General features: G+C 42.0%; 1 protein-coding gene across 6 annotated transcripts in view; it reads left to right on the top strand.

Annotated features, from left to right (window-relative positions):
* Positions 1 to 12,431, top strand: part of ARHGAP32 (Rho GTPase activating protein 32) — a 316,253-nt gene that overhangs the window by 245,824 nt on the left and 57,998 nt on the right. The window contains exon 1 of one of the 6 annotated variants that reach the window (XM_067563792.1): positions 6,729 to 6,985. The exons of the other annotated variants lie outside the window; for them this stretch is intronic. The gene's annotated coding sequence lies outside the window, so the exon portion shown is untranslated. Of the gene's footprint in view, positions 1 to 6,728; positions 6,986 to 12,431 lie in introns of those variants that run through there. 6 annotated transcript variants of the gene reach the window in all.

Below are 12,431 nucleotides of genomic sequence, written 5' to 3'. Positions count from 1 at the left end.
AGGAAAGAAGCTTAATGTTGTTTGTGACTGGACCTTGCATTCTCATTCCATATAGCAGGAAGTAGGAGCTCTTATAGCCTGCAGCCTTGGTTTTAAATCAAACTGTGCAAAACTGAATGTTTAATGAATTTAGCTTTGCAGAATTCTGCTTGCCTAAGGCAAGTCATGAGTAATTTTTTGTTTCAGTGCAGTACAGTAAAGGGGGAGAGTGGAGTTGGGGCCCAACCAAGTATGTTTTCATGACTATTTATGTGGCTGATATAACTGTTCGATGCTTCCGTATTTCCTGTCTTAGTCTTGCTGATCTGAATTTTTAATTGAATTTACTTTCATTGTATTCACACCCAATATATGTGCGTTTTCTACCAGTGTTTTAGCAAATTATTTTTGTAGCAGGTACGTTCATGAAAACAGTTATTTATAAGTTAATATTAGAGAATGTTTGCAGAAAGAGAATTTTAAAGTCAAAATCATAAATATAGACATGGGAAACCTCATTCTGTGAGTTAAACTCACCCAGGCAGGGAAAAGAAATATGAAATTATAATCTGCTTCCAACCAAAACAACTCAAATTATGGATATCAAATACAGGCGACAAACTGAGAACAAGCATTATCAGTTGGCTTGACTTGTGGAATCATTTTGAACAAATAAATTCAAGAAAACTGTGATTTGCTTAAGGTCCATCTGTGAACAGTTAAAGAAACAAATTTGGTTGAACAAAATATTCATTGTGAATTGCTTGCCCAGCCCTGCGGTTTGCCAAGATGCCCGTGTGAACAGAAGCATATTCTTCTTTAATCCCTCTGGCCTCAAATTTGCCTAATTTATCAACAGATTCTACCTCTCAAAGTTTGTGACCTCATTTATTGTGATGTTAGACATTGCATTGTGTGACATCCCTGCATAAATTGGGTAAATTCAGGAACAGACTGATTAAACAGAATAATAGTAATCAAATCAAATGTATTAATACGGTATATTAGCCTTAAAATAATAGTAATATTTAGACTCCAGTCCTGCAAAGACGTAACTTGATACCCTGTGAGTAGTCCCATTGACTTCAGTGGAATTCTTGTAGTACATAAAGGCCTTGGCACTTATTATAGCAGTTTTCTTCTGTAGATCTCAAATCACAAATGTTTATATTAGCCCCCATTTTACAGATGGGGAAACTGGAACCAAAATTAGAACTCAGGTTTCTTGGCTCCCATTTCAAAGAAGCTGCCTCCTTTCTATGCATTTGTCTAAGTAGGATGACTCAGGAAAGTTAATTGGAATTAACTAAAGGTGTGAATTTAAAGTGGATTAGTTAAACCACATTAAACCCCTTTGTGGACATTCTCATTCAGAAGTAAAATGGCTTTAATTCAGCTTCGAATTAAGGCCACTTTAATACTCCAACACCACAATTTTTTCTGCCATTGTAGGAATACCACCTCCTCAAACGAAAATAGCTACACCAGCAGAAGTACTTTTCTATCGAGCACTTTTCTGTCAATATAGCAGTGTCTACACTGGGGTTATTTTGTTTTTGTTTTTTGACATAGCTATGTCACTAGGAGGTATGTGAGGGTGGGGATTGGGTTTTTTTTGCACCACTCATCAGTATAGCTATGCCGATATAAATTGTAAATGTAGTCCAGGCCTGAGTGTTCTGCATAGACAATCTCTGAATGAGAGTGTCCACAGAGATTTAGGGCTAATCTACATTTAAAACTTACAGTGGCACAGTTGTATTGGTACCACTGTGCCTCTGTAAGAGCGCTTGAGTAGCTGCCTTTATGTCGACGGGAGCGAGCTCTCCTGCTGACAAAGTGCTGTCCACACTAGTGCTTATACCGGCAAAACTTATGTCACTCCTGGGTGTGTTTTTTTCACATGAGCAACAAAAGTTTTGCTGGCATGAGTGCTAGTGTGGACAAGACCTTAATCCGCCTCCGCAAGAGACAGTAGCTAGCTCTCCTGCCGATATAGCGCTGTTTACACCAGCATTTAGGTCGGTATAACTATGTCACTCAGGGGTGTGGATTACATCTGAGAGATGAGATTACATCTGAGAGAGTTATACCAAAGTAATTCTGTAGTGTAGACCGGGGCTCACATTACAATTTCAAGGCTATCTCCACAGTCAGAAGTGCTAGAAACATTTTGTTCTTAAATAATGAAAGCTGAGATTCTCATGTCATCATGTGACTCCAGAAGCTGAGGCCTAGTGATGTGCCTATGTTTTAAATTAGCCCTGGTTGAAGCAATGTTTTAAAACTCCTTTTCAAGGTAAAGGAGTCTCCTTTTATCAGGTTGTTCCAGTGTGCCAATGCTACTCAACCTCACTGGTACATCTTTATGTTCTCTTCAAATGAGTAGAGGCTCATGTTGTCTCCAAAGGTTCGTTAGTGGCCCTGGGAGAATCTCCATATGCTGCAGAGAACAGTAAATAGGTTTCCAGTTTGGGGTTAAAGTTGATAACTAACCAAATCCAGCATTGATCCTTCAGAAGCCTGTCCTGGATCCAGCACTATTCAATATTTTCATGAATGACTTGGATAATGGAGTGGAGAGTATGCTTATAAAATTTGTGGATGACACCGAGGTGGGAGGAGTTGCTTGCACTTTGGAGGACAGGATTAGAATTCAAAATTACCTTGGCAAATAAGAGAATTGGTCTGAGATCTGCAAGATGAAATTCATAAAGACAAATGCAAAGTGCTTCAGTTGGGAAGGAAAAATCAAATTCATGACCACAAAATGGGGAGTAGGTACTGTTGAAAAGGAGCTGGGGGTTATTGTGAATCACAAATTAAGTATGAGTAAAGTTGGCAGAATTCGATTTTAAAATTTTTATAATTTTGATGGATAATATCAATATTTATTTTAAAGCATTTTTTATTATTTTTATTGATTTAATTTTTCACAGTTGTGGGAAATTATAGGGAGTCAGACAATGGAGGGTCAGACAATAATTATGTAATGACAATAGATCTTGAGAATCAAAACATTAAAACTTTATAATCATTAAAACACAAATTGTCAACCTCATATGTCAAAATTTTAGCTTTAAATCAAACTCGAATAAGTTCTCAAGTGGGTATTTTTCTTACTTTGCCAATATGTAAATTTCACTTCTTATCAATGGAAATCCTTTTTTGTTGGTTTGTTTGTATACAGTGATATCAATGTTTATCAACATTTACCGATAAAAATCTAATCCTTCAAAGCCTAAATATGAGTTAAAGATATGATGCAGTTGCAAAAAAGGCTAACGTCATGCTGGAGTGTATTAAAAGCAGTGTCATTTGTAAGACGCGGGAGGTAATTGTCCCACTGTACTCAGCGCTGGTGAGACCTCAGCTGGAGTGCTGCATGCAGTTGTGGGTGCCATACTTTAAGAATGACATGCATCAAATTGGAGAGAGTCCAGAGGAGAGCAACAAAGATGAAAAAGGTTCAGGAAACCTGACCTGTGAGGAAAGGTTTAAAAACCTGGGCATGTTTAGTCTTGAGAAAAGAAGACGGAGAGGGGAACCTGATAGTCTTCAAATATGTTAAGGGCTGTTATGAAGAGAACAATGAACAATTGTTCTCCATGCCCACTGAAGGTAGGACAAGAATTAATCTGCAGCAAGAGAGATTTAGGTTAGATATTCGGAAAAGATTTCTAACCATAAGGATAGTTAAGCTCTGGAATAGGCTTCTAAGAGAGGTTGTAGGATCCCCATGGTTGGAAGATTTAAGAAGAGGTTGGACAAACACCTAGCAGGGATGGCTTAGTGTTTCTGCCTCTTGCGGTCCCCTCCAGCCCTACGTTACTTTCTAGAATAGCTTTTCATTAAAGTATATGCTGAAAATACATGGATTTTACCATTCTTGCAGTGTTGAAAATTGCTTAAGAAGAAAACTGGCCTCCCTTAAACCTGTCCCATACTTGCTGGAAATTCTTTCTACCTTAAGTCCAGCCCAGACACCACGGTGACTAAAATGCCTGAGGTCTGTCTGTGCTACAGGTCCCACTGTTGCAGTGGCAGTTTGACAGTGAATTACAGGTCCCAAATTCGGCAGCGTAGACCCAATGCCGATGTGACTGCTAGCGCACATGCTGTGAAAGTGCTCATGTCTGAATGCTAATGAAAGCTGATAAAAGTAAGTCCTTCTGTGGTGTGGATCTCAGGTTTCCGAGGGTCAAGAGCCAATGGGTTAGGTAATGTTTTTGTCACCTGCTGCTGGTGCTTCAGTTTAGTCCCAGGAGCCACGGAGTCCATGATTTTCATGTTCTGATTTATTTTGTTTATTATGTTTTAATATCCACATATCTTGCCATTTTGGAATTGAGGGTCAGTGGACGTGGTAGTGACGCCCGCTTAGCTGTTTACTGAGAACTTTGAGAGCTGTCAAGTTAAATGGGAGTCTATGGCCCATATGTTCATTATGGCTGGAGTAAATCAGCAGTACTTTTAGGCCTTGTCTACACTAACACTTATGCCGGCAATACCTTTGTCACTCAGGAGTGTGGGAAAGAAACAACCCCGAGCGACATAAGTTTTGCCGGCATAAGTGTGAGTGTAGACAGCACTATGTTAGCGGGAGAGCTCTCCTGCCAACATAGCTACTGCTGCTCATTTAGCAGCTTTTACAGCGGCAGAGCTGTGCCGACACAAGTGTTAAGTGTAGACTAGCCCTGAGTCAGTCAGAATCACTCCTTTGGAAAGATCCTGCAGAGACTCATCTACACTTAGAGCGATACAGGGGTGCAGCTTCACTGCAGCTGTGACTCTCTAGCTCTTCAGTGTAGACACTACCTATGCTGACCGGAGGTGACCTTTTGGTGAAGGTAATCCACCTTCCTGAGCAGCAGTAGCTAAGGCCACACCTATGCTTACAATGGTGCAGCTGTGCCACTGTAATAGCGCTCGTATAGCCACCTTACGCTGACAAGAGAGAGGTCTCCCATTGACATCATAAAACCAGCTCATCTAGCGGTGGGAGCTATGGTGATGGGAGATGCTGTGAGCGCTTATGCCGGCAAAACTTAGGTTGCTTAGGGAGTGGGTTTTTTTTCACACTCCTGAGCAACAAAAGTATTGCCAGCACAAGTGCTAGTGTAGACATCACATGGCCTTTGTTGATGAAAGAATTCTTCCCTCAAACTAGCTCTGTCTACACTGAGGACTAGGGTGGTATATCTACATCTCTCAAGAGTGTGGATTTTTCACACACACACCCTCCCTCCCCCCAAGAGACGAAGCTATACCGATGTAAAATCCTAGTGTAGAACAAGCCTCGCTCAGAGAAACTGCATTAAAGAAGTGGCAGCAGCAGTTGCAGTTTTCTTCCCACCTTCCGGCAGGCTGCTGCAGAGGTAAACAGGCAGGTATTGGAACAGCAAGTTTAACTCTAGCTTGTCAGAAAATGGTGGAGGGGAAAATATGGAGAAATTGTTGTTTTAATATTTTGGGTTTTAACCTATAACCTAAATGCTGATCAGTGGCTTAAAAAGTTGTGGTACTGATGTCAAAGAAAGTTGGCCTTATTTGTTTTCTCTTCTGCCCACTAGACCCAAACAGTTGACTAAATGCAGAGCAGAAACTTTAGGCTCTCCACTAACTGGATTAACAAAGCCAGATCATCCTTAGATCTTGTCTATATTAGAAAAATTGCACCAATGTAACTAAATTGATTTAAAATCAATCTAATTACACTTGTGCTAACACCTAATGTAGACACACTTAAACTAGTTTAAATCTTGCTTAAATCTATTTATCTTGATTTAGTTATCTGGTTAAAGTAGTCAGAGGTGTGTTTTGACCTGGTGTTTGCAGTCTTTTGTGAATGGCTCTTTGTTGTTTTAAAAACAAATTGCAGGAGTTTTTTTTGTAAAGAGAAAGTTTACTTTAATTAAAAAAAAATCCTACCCCTTTCCCATCTCACAAACTGTCTTGCTTTATGAGCTGCAACCCTGAAGGAAGTATTTAGGATTAGAAAGCAACTTCCCCTCTGGGCAGGTTATTCCATAGTGGACTTTCTCTGTTGCTGGAGTAACATAAAACATGACACTGACAATCAGGAAGTGTGTGTGCGTGCACACGCAAGTGAGAAAGAAATGGGGGAGATATTTTCCCTGACTGATTATTAGTGCTTTCTTTATTTATACACCACCATAAGCATGCCTAAAAATTCAGAGACAAATAGGGGATGAGATTCCTGCCCTGAGTGCGTTACAGTTTTGGGAGGAATGGGGATTAATTCATTTAGGTTAGATTTTCCACCCAAGACCATGTGGTGTGAGAATCTTACTATTACATGCTGCAGGACTAGAATTCCACTGTGTCATGAGTCAGCTTTTTATGGCCCTTCCTTTCTGTGGATTCAATCACTTTTCTTATCTCTGGAGCCAAATATATTGTCCTGTCAACAGGCCACTCCTTGTACCTAACAAACCTGGGCCTGCTGGAATAACTGAAAAGTGGCAAATGAAGCGAAACCGGATCTGTGAGGATGGGAGGTGAACTAGAAATTCAATCATTAGGGGCTGTTGTCTGAGCAGTAATAAGTCACCTGAGTGAAGGGGTGGAGCTGGACTAGTGTAGCTTGTTTCACAAGTGTGAGCTTTGGGAGGGGCCTCTTGTGGAGTTTCAATTACAAAGCACAGAGTGTGTGTGTGTATATGTGCGCACAGTGTGAGACTCACAATCTGAGGTTCGCTGATGACCAGGAGACAAAAGCCTCTGCCTTGAGAAGCTGAGCTGGGAGTCTGGGAGAAGAGACACAGGAAAGTTGAGCTGCAAGGTTATACAAGTTCTGTGGATATTTGAACTGGAGTCACTGTGCAGTGGAAAAATGATCTTTCACTCTGTCTGGATCTAATCCTCTGTGGCTGGACTAGAGAGCTGACCTGATTAAGAAACTCCATTGCTTTGGTAATAAGTTTTGTGGAGTTAGCCTGCCACTGCTGAGGCACTGATTTTTCTGGACTGCCACAAGTACAAGGTAAGAGGTGCTTTTTGCCTTGCTCTGGTGTCTTACAGAGTTTTTTGATTCCCTTCACCTACTTGCTGCTTAGTAGCTTGCTGCTACTTTAATTACTGTTGGTATTGGTAGTATTAATATTTACCATCTAGCAACAAAATGTTTGAAAGAAGCTTTTTAACAATATAGCATCAGGAATGAGAGTCTGATTGGCATAGTTGTGGATTTAAAATACTCTGGACACAGGGCATTTGAATCATTTTACTCTGTAACTACCAGGCTGCTTTGTAATGTATTCAAGGCACTGGGATTTATTGTACAGAACACTGTGGCAGGACCTGGCCATACAAGATTCAGGAACTAGAGCCCAGGTGCCTTATTTCAGCTGCAGCAGCTGTATCTTCCCAGGATACTCTTTACCCTCCTCTGTTAGATGAAAAATATCTGTTACTCAAGAATAGATAGTGACGCTTGGTTGTCTGGGACCGTAACTGCTGTATCTAGACAAACTTGTTTTTGTTTTAAGAGAAATAAGCTCCCCTGGGATTCATGCCCTTGGGCAGATTGCTTGGCTCTGGAGTTCACTTGTCACACCAACAAAATCTTCTATTAAAGCGTACACGCACGGCTTCTGTTAATGGTTGTGATTCTGTTTTCCCTTCTGCACATATCTGTTCTTGGGTCCATCTTAAGCATTTACACTTACTGGGTCCCTGTAAACAAATTTTATTATACACAGACGTGGGGTCGTGGATGCCCTGCAAAGCACTGGAGCAGTCCTGGCTACAAGAATCACATTTCCTACACACGTGAAAACTCTCACTTAAACCTCAGAAGAGAAGGAATTTCAGACGGTAACTCCCACGCTGCCCTTAATTTTCCTCCTTGTGCATGTTGTTTGGATTGAAGCTATCTGAGGTCAGCACTTCCTGCGCCGGCCAAATGTGTAGCTACACCTGGACACAAAAAAGCCAGAGGATAGATGGGAGTGTCTAAAATTTGAATTTCTGTAGGTTTTACATATCAGTTTCATCTTTTTTTCTTTTTCTTCTCTCCTTTTAATTGCAACTTCAGAAAGGAAAATTGCCTTAGGAATGGCCTACAGTGCAGCCTGCAGATCACTGATACTCCTGTCCCTATATGGGCTTGCACATTTAAAAATACTAGTCCACTGCGTGCTGCAGCTCATGGGCAGTGAACGTACTGTCTAAAAATACAATTCTTATAAAAAGGAGTTAGTGTGTGCATAGCAGGCAATAGTTGGTCTGTTTTTATTTATTCACAATACCTCAGTGGTGACTAACCTTATGATGCAGGAGGGCCACAAAAAACTAAGCACTGCTTTGTGTGGGCCAAACAGATTCTGTTTTGTGTGTATTTAGATAGGTTGTTATGTACAGTCTTGTCTTTTTCAAAACAAAGAAAGAAATCAATGCATAAAATGTGTACCAGAATGATAGAAAACGGGAAAAAACAGGAAAGAACTCATAACTAAACTAAAATGATGTTAACGTGATGACAAAGCTCTAATGTATCAGCCATTAGTGTATGGTGTTGAAGCAGGCCCGGGGCCTTATGAAATGCTCTAGTGTAGTGGTTCTCAACCAGGGGTACACAGAGATTTTCCAGGGAGTACATCAACTCAGCTAGATATTTGCCTAGTTTTACAACAGGTTATATAAAAAGCACTGGTGAAATAGTACTAACTAAAATTTCATACAGACAATGACTTGTTCATATTGCTCTATATACTAAAATGTAAGTATAATATTTATATTCCAATTGATTTCTTTTTTAATTGTAAAAATGAGAAGTAAGCCATTTTTCAGTAATAGGGTGCTGTGACACTTGTGTTTTTAAGTCTGATTTTGTAAGCAAGTAGTTTTTCAGTGAGGTGAAACTTAGGGGCACGCAAAACAAATCAGATTCCCGAAAGGGGTACAGTAGTCTGGAAAGGTTGAGAACCACTGCTCTAGTGGGTCATGTACGGCCTGCGGGCCGTAGGTTGGGCACCCCTGCTCTAGTCCTTTTAAGGACTAAATGGCCTACAGGAGGTGGTTGTTTCTGATTGCAGTGCCCAGATGCCCCCAGTAAAGTCAAGGGCTCCATTGTTCTGGGCACTACACAAACATCATAAGAACAGTCCCTTTGGAAATCAAAGCTGTGTATTGGTAAGATAAAGGAAAGCAGAAACCACGTGACACAACTATACAATGTAATGCATTCCTAGGATTTATAAACCAAATGTAACTTGTTGCCGGTCAGAAACATATTGGGCCCGATTCTCATGTATCCTAAGGCCCTTTTATTCCACTCTGGCAGTGTAAAGAGACTATAAAGTGAGCACAGATGTAATTTGCATCAGCTTTAAGGCCACTTTACATTGCCAGAGTGGAGTAAAGTGCCTTACCGTGTATCTACACTGCAGCAAGGAGTGAGCCTCCCAGCCTGGGTAGATGGACTCATGCTAGCAGGGTTTGCATTAGTATGCTAAAAATAGTGGTGTAGACAGCAGCACTGTCTGAGGCTCATTCTAGCCACAGAAGCTCAAGACCACCCTGTTTGCCTAGGTCTAAGATGGTGGCTAGCGCTAGCCTCTGCCAGGCCACTGTGTCCACACAGCTACTTTTAGCGCTCCAGTGTAAGCCCCACTACCACAAGTCTGTCTGCTTGGGCTGGGCGGTTTGCTCTCAGCTGCCGTATAGACTTACCCTTAGTGTAAATGAGAATTGGGTCCGTTGTTCTCAGTCCTGCACCCAATGAAGTCAGTGGGAGTTTAGCCTCTTTCAAGTTCAGATATACCCGACTTGAGTAAAGCGTCACCTATAGTAACGTATAGTCACCTTGAAAAAGGGTGGTAGAGAATGGAAAAAACAACAGGTCCTTGACAGCAGTGCTCCAAAAAAGGGCCTCTCTAATTCTAAGGCAGCTTACCATGGGCCTGAGAGCAGGGAAATAGCAGCTCTCTGGCTAGTAAAAATGGAGTTGTGATGCCTGGTGGAGAGAACAGGGGAGACCCGTCTCCTTGCTTGTCTCTTCGCTCTGAGGGAAGGCACAGCCTCTTTAAGAGTATCACACCATTCCACAGAGTCACCGAGAAGTCTGTCCTAACAGCGACTATGCTGTGTCTTCTGAAAGAGCATGTACTAGTTCTGCATCAGACTCCTCCCCATACCAGGTGGGTCACACACAGCCCATCCTGCTGGAGTAGTGAGGGTCTCTCCCCAGTCATCCTTCCAGTCTAGGATTGGACTCCCACCAAAGCCTGTCAGATGCCTTTTTAATCAGTTTTGTTGTTGATCCAGCTAAATGTTTTCCTCCTCCCCTTCCTCCATCAGGGTCTGAATGTGTTGCAGTGTAAAGCAAGAGCACCTTGACTGGAGTCACTCCAGATTTATGCTCGTTTAACTGAAATCAGAATCAGGCCCATGGTCTTCATTAGACTGGCTAGTGAAAGCTCTGGCCTGGGAACTGAATGTGGGTCTTGCAGCTGGAGGTCCAGAGCAGTGCTTCTGTGACAGTCCGGGATGGCTGTGTCTACACTAGTGGTTCACTATTTGTGCAATGCCACGAGTGGTAGCAATAGCAGAAGTAACAGTGGTGGACAGGACTCAGCCGTTTATACTATGTATCGTGTAGACCTGCTCTTGATTTGAAGACTTCAAGACAAAATATGCTTTAGTCAGATAATGTTATTTGACTCAGTGCAGGGGTAAATAGATTACATTCTTGGCCTGTGTTATACAGAAGATAATCTAATGGGCCCCTTAATATCTATGAACAGGCATAGGTGTCTCAGTGTTTAAAACAGCAGTACCTGGTTGATGCTGGCTCTCCCACCATTGGAGGTGTACTGGTGGGAGATCTGCCAAACAGCAGTAGTGGTGACGAGTACGTTGGAGTTGTGCCCTCATAATATCTCCCCAGATGTTTTGTGATCGATGTATTGATTAGGAACCGGTTACTGTACTGTTTCTCTACAATGCAAATAACTTCACTATAAGACCGGAGCACACATTTATCTGAAGGGGTTATTTATTGATACAGAGCATGCCAGGGTATGTTAAATCAGACGCTGATACACTCCCAAGGTGAACACTGGGGATTGACCAACACTGTCTCCCTGATGGATGGATCAGGCATTCAGCTGTGCTAATAATACAGTTCTCAGGGGCTCAGAACATTTTCAGATGGATCATTCATCTCCAAGCTAGCAGATAAAAGCAAAAGGATTGGATTAAACTCGGCTACAATGGGAAGGGATTTAACAATGTGCAGCAGGACAGGGAGAGGCAGAATTAGACTTCTACAGAAATCAGCTGCTCTGCTGTGCTGTTTCTCTAGTCCTTTTGTCTCCATCTCCCCCTTTGTCTTTTACCCTCTTCCAAACTATCTCCAGCCACCTCACGTGCTAAATGCCCTCCATTTTCTCTCTTTAAATCCCACTCCTCTGGCAGAGCTTTCCTAGACTGGTCTCCCCACCAGTGCCTTCTTGCCTTTCAACTGCTGCCCTGTATATTACAATGCCTGACTTGGATTGCAAGTCCTTTTGAAGCTAGGGACCTGGTCTTAGCTAGGTAAAGCCTCGTGATGGTGGTGTATAAATAAATAGGGGCCTGTTTGTCAGCACTAGTTTATATTCACAGATGTATAAATAGAAAAGTAGAGTAGGATTTAATGAGCTAACTTTTCTGCCCTCACTATGGGAAGGGGCGCAGCCCCTCCCTCCCCTGCCTTCTTCCCTTTCTTCAGACCTTACCTTAGAACCCCGTGTCATGAAGATCAGATGTGTCTCTGACACGTCAGATATCATAGTTTCCTCTTCCAAGGACAAATTGGTGACCTGTTTCTCTGACTTACTGACTTTGAGGGACACTCTTCCCATCCTGTTACAAATCCTCAGCCAGTTCTGTGGCATTTCAACCTACCAAGTAAATAGGGAACATCTAAACCAGCATCCTTGCCCATGTCAATAGATCTGTCCGTTGTTCTCCACAGCACTCTTCGGTTAAGTTAACAATAGGGGCCTGATTTCTAGACGTGCTGCTGAGCTCCTGCAGAAGTCAGTGAGAATTATGGACGCTCGGTCCTTCTGAAAAGGAAGCACGCATGCATGCTTAAAAGGTGTGTATGTCTGTATGAATCTCTGTGTGCATATCTTAGCGTAGATCAAAAGAAATATGTTGAGAGAGGTAACTGCTGCTGGACAGATACAACATTAATGTGCCGAGTCACGGTTTTGGCTCTGATAGGGGAACAAATATGACCTAAATAGAGGGGAAGTTGCTAGTGTTCTCTGGAAAGTCATCTAGGTGAGGAGTTAATGGGCATGGAGAGAATTTTCTGTGCTCATGCTGGAGATTCACCCCCAAATAATACCCAGACACTTAGACCCCAGCCAAAGGCTGATGAGATAAGTATATGGCCAAGGAGAGCTGTAGTTTTGCTGAGGTGGTTGCACATAGAC

The sequence above is a fragment of the Emydura macquarii genome, unplaced genomic scaffold (genome assembly GCF_026122565.2).
Source record: "Emydura macquarii macquarii isolate MOO-44397 ecotype Brisbane River unplaced genomic scaffold, CSIRO-AGI_Emac_v2 contig_312, whole genome shotgun sequence".
NCBI classification, from domain to species: domain Eukaryota; kingdom Metazoa; phylum Chordata; order Testudines; family Chelidae; genus Emydura; species Emydura macquarii.
Note: the sequence above shows the minus strand (reverse complement) of the source record. Positions and strands in the feature narration are given on the sequence as shown.